We start from the raw sequence: 11,912 nt of genomic DNA, 5'->3' as shown, positions 1-11,912 counted from the left end.
CCCTAATAAATACTTTTTACTCTAGAAAGTGGAAAATGATTTTGGAAACTCTCTCATAGATGTATTTAATAAAACGTAAGACAGTCTGTTGTCAATCTAAGGACTAGGCAGTCATAAGGAGAGACCGAATTGAAATGAAGGTAGGAATATAAAGGGAACTCCAGCAATGAAAGAATTTTAAAAATCAAAATGTAATATTGGGACAAAAATCTGCAATGGAATGAAAAAAAGAAGTAAAATGTTAAAAATGAAATAAATCAAAGATAAATTTGAAATACTCTCTTCAAATGCAAAGAAAGGACAAAAAAAGAAACTCAATAAGAAGATAATGTGCAGGTTAGAAAACAAAGATGCAACCCTAGAAAAACAGTTGTTCCTAAAACCAAAAATATAAACGGAACAATAGATTAGAGACAATAATAAAAAAATGTATTAGAAATATAATTTTTGGAGCTGAAAAGGTTACTTGTTGGCAAATTGGAAAGGCTCACTATATTCTAGGTAAATTTTAAAATAATGATTCCTTTCTACGTCTGTGACCTTGGGCAAGCTTCTTGAGTTCTCTGTGCCTCAGTTTCCTGATTAATAAAATAGGACTAATACTCGTTCAGTCTTACAGGTTTTAAATAAATGTTGGTGAGCATTTAAAATCATGGCTGAAGCATAGAAAGCAGTGCATGTCTTAAATAAAATAAATAAAAAGGCATGCACGTATTTATAGACACACTTTGTTGAGTCAGTAACTTGACATCAAGTGCTGCTCAGTACCTGGGCTATTTTGCCTCGTACCTTCATTGTGGTGATGGGCTCCTGTTCCTCTGGGACTCCATCTTGCACCACCCTCTGTTTTTGTTCTCTGTTTGGTTCTTATGTTCCTCCAGTCTCGTTTTAGCTTGTTGCCCACCTCTAATTCCTTCCACGGCTATAGAGTAATGTATCATAGGTCCCACTATCACGAGGCAGCCATCTGCCTCAAGTCCTTCTTCATGTTTCCTGTTCATTAGACTCCTTCTAGCACCATTTGTAAGTCTCCGTCCCACCTCTGAGCCATCACTTCTTCCTGTACCCTGTCACACTGCCCAGCTCACTCCTGTGGCCTGATCTGGATCCCACCTTCCTGCAAGAGCCCAGCTTATACTGATGAGAATCCTGCATATAACTTCTCGTTGACCCATTATCTATAGAAGGGTATTAGGATCAAATACCCTTTGATCCTTAAGCAGTCTTGCTGAGGGGGTCACCTAATAAGCTTTCCATGTCGTGACTTTGCTTTTGTGTAACACCTGTGCTCAAGTACTAACTGGGAAGCACTGCGCATCTCCAGAAATACTCTGGATTCAAGGCAGACCTTTACATAAATGGCTACATGGTCCATACATTTGCTTAACCTAAATTGATTTCTTCCTGTGTAAGTGATCAATATGTCAGAGGCCAAAACAAACAAGCAAATGTTATACAAAAAAACTGACTTACACAACATTGCATTGTTTTCAGTTCTTTAATTAGCTGGCTTTAAAGTCCAAAGAAAATCATAAACAACATAGAGACTATAAGACATACTATTACATTGACTTATGCTTAACCTTAAGGCAGATGATTCTGCTGCTTTTTTATTTCTTTCTATAAAATGTACAGGAGTTCAGGAATAGCTTTGGGTAAGAAAAAGTTTAGAGGAATCATGAGAAATACTACTGGATAAATCATGGTTTACCCTTTGCGGAGTTGAGTAATGATGTAACTGTGGAAAGCTTCCGCCTAGAGTAAGTTCTTTTGTTTTTGTGTTTCTTTGCTTTTTTTTTTTTTTAATTGTTTTTTAATTAAAATATATTGGGGTGACCATGGTTAGTAAAGTTACATAGGTTTCAAGTGTACAATTCTGTAATACATCATCTATATCTCACATTGTGTGTTTACCTCCCAGAATCAGTTCTTTTTCCATCCCCATATATTTGACCCCCTTTACCCTCATCTGCTACCCCACTACCCCCTTACCTTCTGGTAACCCCCCTTACCCTCTGGTAACTAAACATTGTCTGGTAACTAAACAATATGAGTTTTTGTTTCTTTATTTGTTTATGTTGTTCCTTTGTTGCTTTCAGTTTTATATCTCACATATCAGTGAAATCATATGGTTCTCACAACCCAGAATAAGTTGATGGAAATGTGTTTTAGACTTACAGAGTTTGTAATATGTGAGTCTTCATTCCAATATGTATTTTGAACAATAGAGATGTATAATTATAAGCTTGGTGATATTTGAACCTTAATAAAATAAAGCACAGAATGATTGTGCATCAATGCAGTTCCTGATGTTGTAGAAGGAACATGTGCTTTGAAGTCAGAAGATCTGGGTTTACAGCTCAGATTTGCCACTTACCTGCTATATGATCTTGGGAAAATGGTTTATCTGGGCTTTGCCAGTGGTTCTTCAATTATAAAATGGGCACATCTCATAGGTCTTTGGGAAGATTCACTGCAAACATGTACCTATATACCAAATGTGTGCCTGGACCTGGTGGGTACTCAAGAAATGCTGGCCTCTTTCTTCTTTGGGGAGTAAGAATGCAAAGGTGTAGGTTAAGATAGTCACTCCTCATGAAAATCTCATTTTCTGAAGTTACAACACTAAAGCACTACCCCACTGCCAGCCATGGCATTTAAATGAGAAGTTAGTAAAAATCAAGGCATGTGTTTTGTGAACATTTGGAATATTCAAGCTCCCAAAGTAGCCTTGAAAAATTCTGAGACCAGCTTCCATTTCTGAAGGATTCTGTCCTCTTCCAGGAAGGTTTCCCTAAGCGCCCCAGTACCAGTGAAACTTTTCTTTATTCAGAAACTGTAGCTCTTGGGCACAATTTGTGTCACCCTTGGAAAACTCTTGCACTGTCTTTAAAGTATATGTGGATGACTCAGCTATGGAACTTACCAGAAAGCTCATGGCTGTCTGGGGTCTCATGCAATAGTCACTACAGTACCAAGTGGGAGAAGATCTGAGGAAGACGGGAGAGAGTTTCTAGGCTATGTGAGATCCTCGGGAGATAAGTTTGCTTCACTTTGGAATATTTCCCAGGATTGTACATCTTAGATGAATAGCCACATACTAAACCTCTAAATGTTTCTTCTCCCAACAAAGTATTTTTTTAAACATCAAATGACTTTCCCATTGTAGGAAAAGCTGACTTTCTCATTTGTACATATTTTGTATACCAACCATTCTAACAAAACCTACAAGTCATTATTACTGTGATGACTTAGCTTTGCATTCCACCTGCTCCTTAATGGCTGAGGGGCTTTAACTATTTCTTTTTTTTTAAACATACCAAACAGGTTTTTTTTGTTTGTTTGTTTGTTTTTGTTTGTTTGTTTTTTGTCACCACGAAAGTCTGAATTTTAAACACGTTTTTGGACTGGGGACTCATATCTATCAGCTTATTCAACTTTAGCACCTGTCTCATCCCCAGTAGCTTGTCCAGAACTGCTCCCTTCACCACGAAGCTCCATGAGTTTTCCCAGTTCAAACTTGGGCTTCTTCAGCGTTTTGACTTTTCTAATAAAGACACATGGAGCAGATACATAGACTGGCGAGCCACTTCTATGTCCTTTCCAACGCTATCTGGGATCAGTTTACTGACCACTTCTTTCAAGTCATTTGTTTGTACCACTTGGGTCATGATTTCCATCATCTTCTTCCATATTTGGTAGACCTGTTGATGCTGAACATAAGAGGTCGTCCGAATCTGATTGTTGCATTTTTCAGTAAGACCAACACAGAATAGATGAAGCAAATAACCATCGGTAGTCATGACATCCACATGAGCTTCGATCACGGTCGGCCATTTTTTGCCCATGGAGCACATTTTGTCCCAGGTAAGATCCAGGCCATGGAAATTAGGCAGGGTGTTTTTGCCCTGAGCATCCTCAGTAATTAAATTGAATTTTCTAAATGCAGCTTCATCATTCTGCAGATCAGCTGGGCTCACTTCAAAAACGTGACTCTTGAAACCATCAGATGTGATTTTGGTTCCTTAAGTTCTCGTGACTAGTGTTTTCCCAATATTTCTTACATCGGACATAGCTGGTTCTTTCACATCACAGCAATCTTGCTTAGAAAATGGGTCAACCACATTTTCCTTGGCTCCCTTCTTGCTGCCTTTTGTAAGGTGCTTATTTTTACCAACTGCCATGGTCTGCTCAGAGAGCCAAAAGACTAGCTATTCTTTTTAAACAAATGAGTGAAATAATGTAAGAGACATTATAATAGAAGGTGTAAAAGCACTCAATATGATGCTTGGCATGGAGTGAGCACACAACCCCTTCCTGGAGAAAGTGTTCACCAGCTGGCCTGGGGTTGAGATGTGTGGTTGGAGGGTTGAGATGGGAGGACATTCAAAGAGATGTGGATGCTGTGCTGTATGTTAGACATTGAATGTAGTTCCTTGTGGTCACAGGAAAGTGTGCACGAGGACAGATAAGGCAGCATGAAAGATGAGACTAGAAAAACAGATAGTGATCGAGGTGAAGATTATACTGAATGCCACGCTGGAGAGTTTGGCCTTTGTCATGAAGGTGCTAGGGAACCATGCAACAATATTACTTAAGGCACTGCTGTAGCCACTCCTGACCCCCACGAGGGTCTCTACAGTATGGCCTTCCTTTCTCTATTCCTGGCCTTCTGTGAAAGAATTAGGTCTTAGGCTAAATTATCTCAACTATTCTCATCTTTTCATATCTTGTGTATTTGAGTTCACCTCCCCAGATTTACAGACAACTTGATTATAAATTAGAATATGAAACTTGCTTGTATTTTAAAAAGTGAAACCATGAGTTCTTAAGGAAATCTTGTGAGGGGGCAATGGGCTACCCCAGAATCATAAAGAGCATCTGAGTGTATTAATTCTGTTTCACTGTTGGGTGCCTCATTGGAAGAGTTAGCGAAGCAGCTGCCATAAACCACAGAAAACCACTCAAAATTCTTGAATGGGGAAGTGGCATGATCTACAACAGAGGAGACATTTTAGCTCTGGAGAAGCATCCATCTTCGCAGGAATAAAAGTGTGACAGAACAAGTCTAGACAATGGATAATTTCATGCCAAGATGGTACAGAAATAAATGCTGTCAGAGCTCCAAAGAGGGAGAAGTCTCTGTGGCCTGGAAAGACTAGAGAGACTTGCTTGCAGGATTAAGACATGAGCTGGATTTGAAAAGACAGAAGGACTTAGGAGGGCAACGAGGAGGGAGAAGAGAACAAATGGAGAATATGCAGAGAACATGGTGCCATGTGCGCACAAATGCGTGTTTGTGTGCGCGTGCATGTGTGTGTGTGTGTGTGTGTGTGTGTGTGTGCATGGTGCGTGTGTGTGTGTGTGTGTGTGTGTGTGTGTGTGCATGGCGCGTGTGTTGGGAGAAGTTCAGTAAGCAGATTGGAACCAACTTGGCTCCAGAAGCAGTCTGAGAAGGAACACTCTTTTTCATTATATTGAAATGTGTTTAAAAGGTGGATCAAAAGAAAAAGAAAAGGGAGTTAGAGACATTAAGTTTCTGAGAGGAGAGAGAGAAGCAAAGGAAGACAGAGACAGAGAGAGAGAGAGGCAGAAAGGAAGGGGGAGCAAGAAGAGAAACGGAGAACTGGGGTTGAAGGAAATAGTGCTTTTCCTTTTCAGTTCTTTCTGTCTTGGTTTAGCCATGTTGGAGTCAGCCGCAGTGAGAGCGCTTCTCTGAACAGGGATGAGAAATGAAGTTTCATATTGAGAGGTAGGTAGAAGCGTTTGGGGTAAACAAGAATATCCAGCAAAGCCACATCCAATGGAAGATTTTCAGCCAGGCCTATGAACTAGTTCAGTGAAGTATGAAATGTGCTTTGAGGGAAAGATAAAAATGAGGTATTAAACCTTCCATCAGTGTTTGAGGTATCTTCATTTGGGCTTTATTTTCAAAGCTCACAGAGAATCCAGTGCCCTCAATTTATCATCCTGCTCAGGCTTCTCAAGTGTGCATTATATTTTGACAAAGTATTAGAAACTCCAGTGACAAGTTTAATGGAAAGAAAGGGGGCAGTCATACCTTTCTGCAGGTTCAGCGCAGGGGCTCTAGAAATGGTAGGTACGGAGGTCAAAGGTAGACTGTCTTTCCCCAAGGGGAGGCCACCTTCTGCCAGTCCCACAAAGCTGAGTGCAGCCAGCATCTATTCTAGAATGTACTTCCAGACCCCATCAAGTGAGGCAAAGGGAAGTTTTTCCTGTGACATTCTGCACAGCCTTTCTAACACTAATGAAGTTCTCTGTTTGTGTGAATGTTTTGTCCACCGGGCTGTGAGTTCTTTGAGTCAAGGGTAGTTTTTACTCATCCTTGGAGCCCTAGCACTGAGGACACTCTATAAATATACGTGGAAAGAAATTTCCTCAGAGGGAGCTCAGGGAGTTAAAACTGGATTACTACAGAAGGCTTGGATTTTCTATTCTTTCCCCTAAGTGGTCCCCTGGAAGTAATCCTGTGTCTGCCCACAGGCTGCTAGCTCTGTTACCACCTCTAACTTCTGAATCAACTTTGAAGGAGAGCTTGGAATAATACCTAGCTGCTGGCTGGTGCGGGCTACTTCCCAGCACGTCCTTTCTAGCTTTGTGATTTGGCAGCCCATTTGTCTCTCTCTGGCTCAGTTTCCTGATCTATAAAGTGAGCAGCATAACACCGTTCCAAAAAGGGTTTACTATGGGGGTTAAATAGGACAATGTATGTGACCATACCTGGAATTAGAAAGGGATCCATACATATTTCTTTCTATTGTGCTCCATCATATTCTCCTCGCCGCTGAGAGTCTAGATCCTCAGTAGAGTTTCCCAACGAGGAAAAACATGGATACCATTGCACTTTCAGGCAGCTGACCTTCCATGTCAGTTTCTTCTTAGGTCAGCAACCGAAACTAAAGCTGTGTGTTCCTTCCATCTGAAGTTAACTCCTGGATTTCAAGAGAGAAAGTGTTCTAGTTATCTATTGCTACATAACAAACTCCCCGATAGTGAGTGGCTTCTTTGACTCATGACTCTGTGGGTCAGAAATTCAGGAAAACTTCATCTGCTAGTTTGTCTCTTATCTATGCATTAATTGGGATGGCTGGCACTGGAGGATCCACTTCCAAGATGGTTTCTTCCCTCATACCCCTGGCCCCTTGGTGTTCTGTGGCATCTCTCTTCACCTTGCATCTTCAGGTTGCCTCAGGTGGCTTGAGTTTCTCACAGTAGTTTTCAGGGTAATCACACTGCTTACATGAAGGCGGGCTTTGTCTAACATGAGCATTTCATGAGTGGTGCTTCCTAAAGATGCACGCAGAAGTTTCAGGCTTTCTGTGAACTGGCTTCAGAAGTCACACAGTACCATTTCTGGTACATTCCATTGGTGAAACAGGGCCAGTTCAAATTGGCTGTGTGAGGGACTACAAAAGGAAGTGAATACCAGGAGGTGTGGTTTATTGGGGGGTCATCTTGAAGACCGGTTATCCTAGCAATGGATTTTAGTTGTTTTCTTTATTTATTTCTATTTTTAATCTCCTGACCTATTGAAATTTGCCAGTTAGGTGCTCAGTGCTCACTGTCCCTGGTAAATACCATGCAGAAAGAGCAGGTGGGGATCTTTGGCACGATAGGCATGGAGAATGTGGATGGTGAACTATCTCCCAGTACGTGTTGGAGATTTCATCTCGCTCAGTTTTAAGTGGGGTGAGAGTTCACGAGCACACTCCCCATGGGCACAGTGGGCACATTGAGCTCCCATAAACCCACGCACTGCACAATGGAAAAGAATGAAGGACTGCATGAGGGGCATGGTATTTTTCTTAGCCCTCTTAAAAAGCTGGCAACAAATTGGGGATTGACATGGTAATTAATTTACATGAATCAAGGAAAACCAGAGAACAGGTAGTGGGATTGATAGCATAGAATAGGAGGAAAGTGGGAAGAATTATACATTAAAGTGGTAATGAGACATGACCATACATTGCAATTGGCTCGAGGCAGAGAGAAGTAATTCTGCAGTTTACCGCAGCACTTCTGATTATTCACTCTTGGTGCGAAGAAATATTTGTCAGCTCTCAACTTGCAAATGGAGACAAGTCTTACATGTTTAGTCGTGTCAGGTTATCATCTGGTCTATACTAATGGAATTTCTAATAGACCAGTCTGAGGCCTGACTTTCCACAAAGCTTTTCCTGACTACTTCATCTCTCATCAATCCATATTCTTATATTATTTTGACCACATAGTTTGGTACACTACATTGTTTTATATAATTAACTTTTATTAATTCACTAGATTATGTCTTACAGCCTCAGATCAAGTATTTATCCTTCACTACTCTTTCCCCATTCTCTTGCACCCACTCAACACACACACACACACACACTCACACACACACACTCACTCACTCTTACAAATACACACTCTCTTCTATCCCAAACAGGCCTACATCCTTAGGAAGCACTTAATAAGCAGTGGATTTAAAAAAAAAAATTGAGTTCCCTTATATTCAAATCTTTACTTTACAAACAACCATCACGATTTCATGTGCGACACCAATCTAACTTTGGGTGCTGTCACCAGGAATATCTTGCTCTGTTTGCTACCAACACTGTTGGTAGTTGTAGCTTTTCTTAGATTAACATTCTCTGAAATGGTTCCTTAAAATATAACTTTAGGATACTATACATGCTGCATGAACCGTTGGGAGCTCTACAGTTAGTTCGTATTAGCATAGAAGACCTGTAGTAAAGGAAGCCATTTGCTAACTGAATATTTTCCACATTTATTTGACCATAGAGCATCATTTATTGAAAAGATATCAGTGCCTATTTGTTTTCCAGGCAAGTGGTGTTTCTTGGAATACACTTTGGCAAATGATGTCCTATACGTCCCAACCGTATTCTTCGTTTTCCTTGGTCTTATGCTTCCACTATGCTAGCTGCCTCCTCTTGCTTCAGCCCAGAGCCTGACTTCTTGCTTCTGAATAGGCAGAAACTTTGAGAGCGCATGGAAAGATGGCTCTTTGGGTTAACTTACTGTTGTTTGGGACCGAAAGGGACCCTGAAAATACCATACCCAATTTTTCATTTTAGAATTGCGGATAAAGGTGCAGATGAATAGAAGTCCATTAATGAACTCATTAATGTCAGAACTGGGACTAGCATTCAGATTTCTAAGTTCCAAGGCAACAATATTTCTCCCTTCTATTTTTTCCTCCATGTCTATGGAGTTCTTCCTAGAGAGTCAGTGTTCGATGCCTGCTGGCTTCATTGAAAATATGTGGGCCCAAAAGCTGGTAGTAGGATTATGATTTGCACAGGATATAATTAGTGATTTTGAGGAGTTCAATGCATGTCCTGGAAAAGAATCAGATTGGCAATTGGAGCCCATACTTCTGGCAGCGGATGAATGCTGCCTCTAAAACTCAGAAGAATACAGTACATTAGGCGCCCTGCCTCTCACCTTGAAATAAAGCTTCTGGCTCCCACAGCTGGGCAAAGCAGGAAGGCAACAACTTGATTTTCAAAGAAAGACTTTCTTTGAAAACCTTCCCAGGAGATTAGATTTGTGGGAGCACAACCCAGTGATAAATGATGGCACAGGGAGTAAATGTGGCCATGTTTGATCTTGGCTCTAAAAGGCCTCCATCAAATTCCCAAAGGATGTGGAAATCCCAGAGGGATGAACTGTGCTTTGGAAAACAGCCTTTGCCTCATGAGGCCAAGTTGGCCACTTCCTTTGGGATGGCTCAGGGCAGGTGGGTTCATTCTAATAGATGTGTTTGTCGGAAGCTCTATGTAAAGATGGGGCTAGACATGAAAGCAGGGTGACAGAGACATCTGATAACTAGTGGATAAAATGCAGACCTTTCTAAAGGCTAGAGATCTAGTTAGAACATCAATTCCAGGAGAATTCTATGGAAAACAGAGCTGGAGAAGATCTCAGTAATGGAGAAGATCTGAAGTAGATCAGAAAGACAGTGAGAAGGAAGGAGTTTGGTGTGGTCTTCCAAACTCCTGTTAAATAGCTACCTTCATGAGGTCTTGGGACCTCAAGATCATGTAGTGATTACTGAGGGACAGAGTTCTGCCCTGATTGTCTGTCTATCACAAGTTGTTTCTACCCTGAGAAGATGAGGATAAGGAGGAAATTGTGCCCAAGGTCCAATGTCCCCTGTCTACTTTAGTGTGGGAGAAGGGGATGGGTCTGAATCAACAAACTTTCCATGTTTGCATATGACCCATAGGCCATAAGAGACCAGTCACCCCTGGGGAGGCTTGGATAGAGTCTCATCCTTTGGGAAAGGAGATTTGTGCTTTTGAGCACATGGATCTCTCTGGAGGATTATTCTTTGTTCACAGTATAAGTTCCCCGACTCTGGGGAAGCCCATCAATACTTGGGGTTTCTAATGTTCTGGCCTCCACTGACCTGTTCAGTAGACCTCCACCTGGACACATACGCACCTTCACCAGGGCTAGGGAGGAGAAGCCCAGGGCCTCTCACCCTTGGATCTTCCCTCTCCCTCCCTCACAGACTCCCAGGGATGTGGGTCTTAGAGAGAAAGAACCCAACTCTTGTGGAAGGAGACAGAGGTGATTCAACAGAACCTTAATCAGCCAGACCTTCTCTGTGTAAGAAACAGAGCTGAGAGAAGGAGGCAGATGTGATCCGTGGTGTCTGCCCTCAAAGAACCACAGATAGGCTGTGGCACAGTAGACATTCTGGCACATCTACCATTAGGTGCTGGGCTGTGTGAAGTCTGGGGAATCCTTGTGGTCAGAGAATGGAAAGTAGGTCTCCTGAAGGTGCAAGGCCTTTTCTGAGGCCTCCCAGAATTGTTCTATGCCAGGGAGCAAGTCACACAGGAATTCCAGGCCCCTCTCAGCATAGTCCAAACTGCAAACATCCTAATGAACCCAGCAGAAGAGTTTTAAACACACTCTGAAAGGTGTTACAAGTGTCAAGGGAGCCTTAGCAAGCAGAAAGGCAGAGCACAGGCCTGGGTATGGCCATGCAGGGGCTGAGTGGAAAGAACCCAGACAATTGCTAATTTTCAAGTATCGTGGGTTTAGCTCCAGGTCCAGGAAGAAATGTCCCTGTTAATTGAAAACGTGGACCCGCCCTTTTCACTGAAGTATGGCAGTCCCATGCCTCATTTGGTCCCATTCTCCCACTGCTGCCTTTCCAGAGCTGATATTCAATCCTAGATTTCCTTGGGACTAAATTCAAGCCACACAGCTGTGCATTGCAATTCAGCATCCTGGACTGGCTGTTTTTCCATCCGGGTCTTCATGCATTCTTGCATTAATGGCAGAACAACTCCATAGCACCCTGTGAAAGGGCACAATGCCGGGCACACTTTGGAGACGTCATTCTTAGGAAGCCCACTTCTTCCAGCATGTGACAGCCTTGTCACGGTGAGACCACTCGCTAACGTGGTCCTGTGGTCTTGTCTGAAACCTCAGAGCTGGAAGATGCTTCCGCGGTCAGCTAGTCTTTCTACCTAATGCAGGAAACACATCGAAAGGAGGTTGGAAAGAGGAAAGGAGGTTGAAGAAAGACGATTAAAACACGTTGAGTGATTATTCGACCAACACTACCATTAATATCATCATAGGTATTATTATTTATTTACATGTGCCCTGCACTGTTCTTGGCACCTTGCTTACCAGATGGTAACAACCCTGTGTAGAAAATTGAGACTGCAAGAGATCAAGTAACTTTCCCAAAGCCACACAGTGAGTGGGTGACAGAGCCAGGATTCAAACCTGGGTCTCTCTGGCTCTCATGTCTGTAGTATTTCAACCGCCCTATATAATCTCTGGAGGCAATGATAATTTCCCTCCTGGATTTTCTTTTGCCCTGTGAAACTGATATCGTTGTGACAATGTGGTCCTCCCCA

At 42.0% G+C, this 11,912-nt stretch overlaps 1 pseudogene; it reads right to left on the bottom strand.

Moving 5' to 3' along the window:
• Positions 1-3,390: 3,390 nt before the first annotated feature.
• On the bottom strand, positions 3,391-4,184 carry LOC109455920 (small ribosomal subunit protein eS1; annotated as a pseudogene).
• Positions 4,185-11,912: the final 7,728 nt, after the last annotated feature.

Source organism: Rhinolophus sinicus, linkage group LG05 (assembly GCF_036562045.2).
Source record: "Rhinolophus sinicus isolate RSC01 linkage group LG05, ASM3656204v1, whole genome shotgun sequence".
Classification (NCBI taxonomy): domain Eukaryota; kingdom Metazoa; phylum Chordata; class Mammalia; order Chiroptera; family Rhinolophidae; genus Rhinolophus; species Rhinolophus sinicus.
The sequence above is the reverse complement of the archived record's forward strand: the minus strand, read 5'-3'. Positions and strand labels throughout refer to the sequence as shown.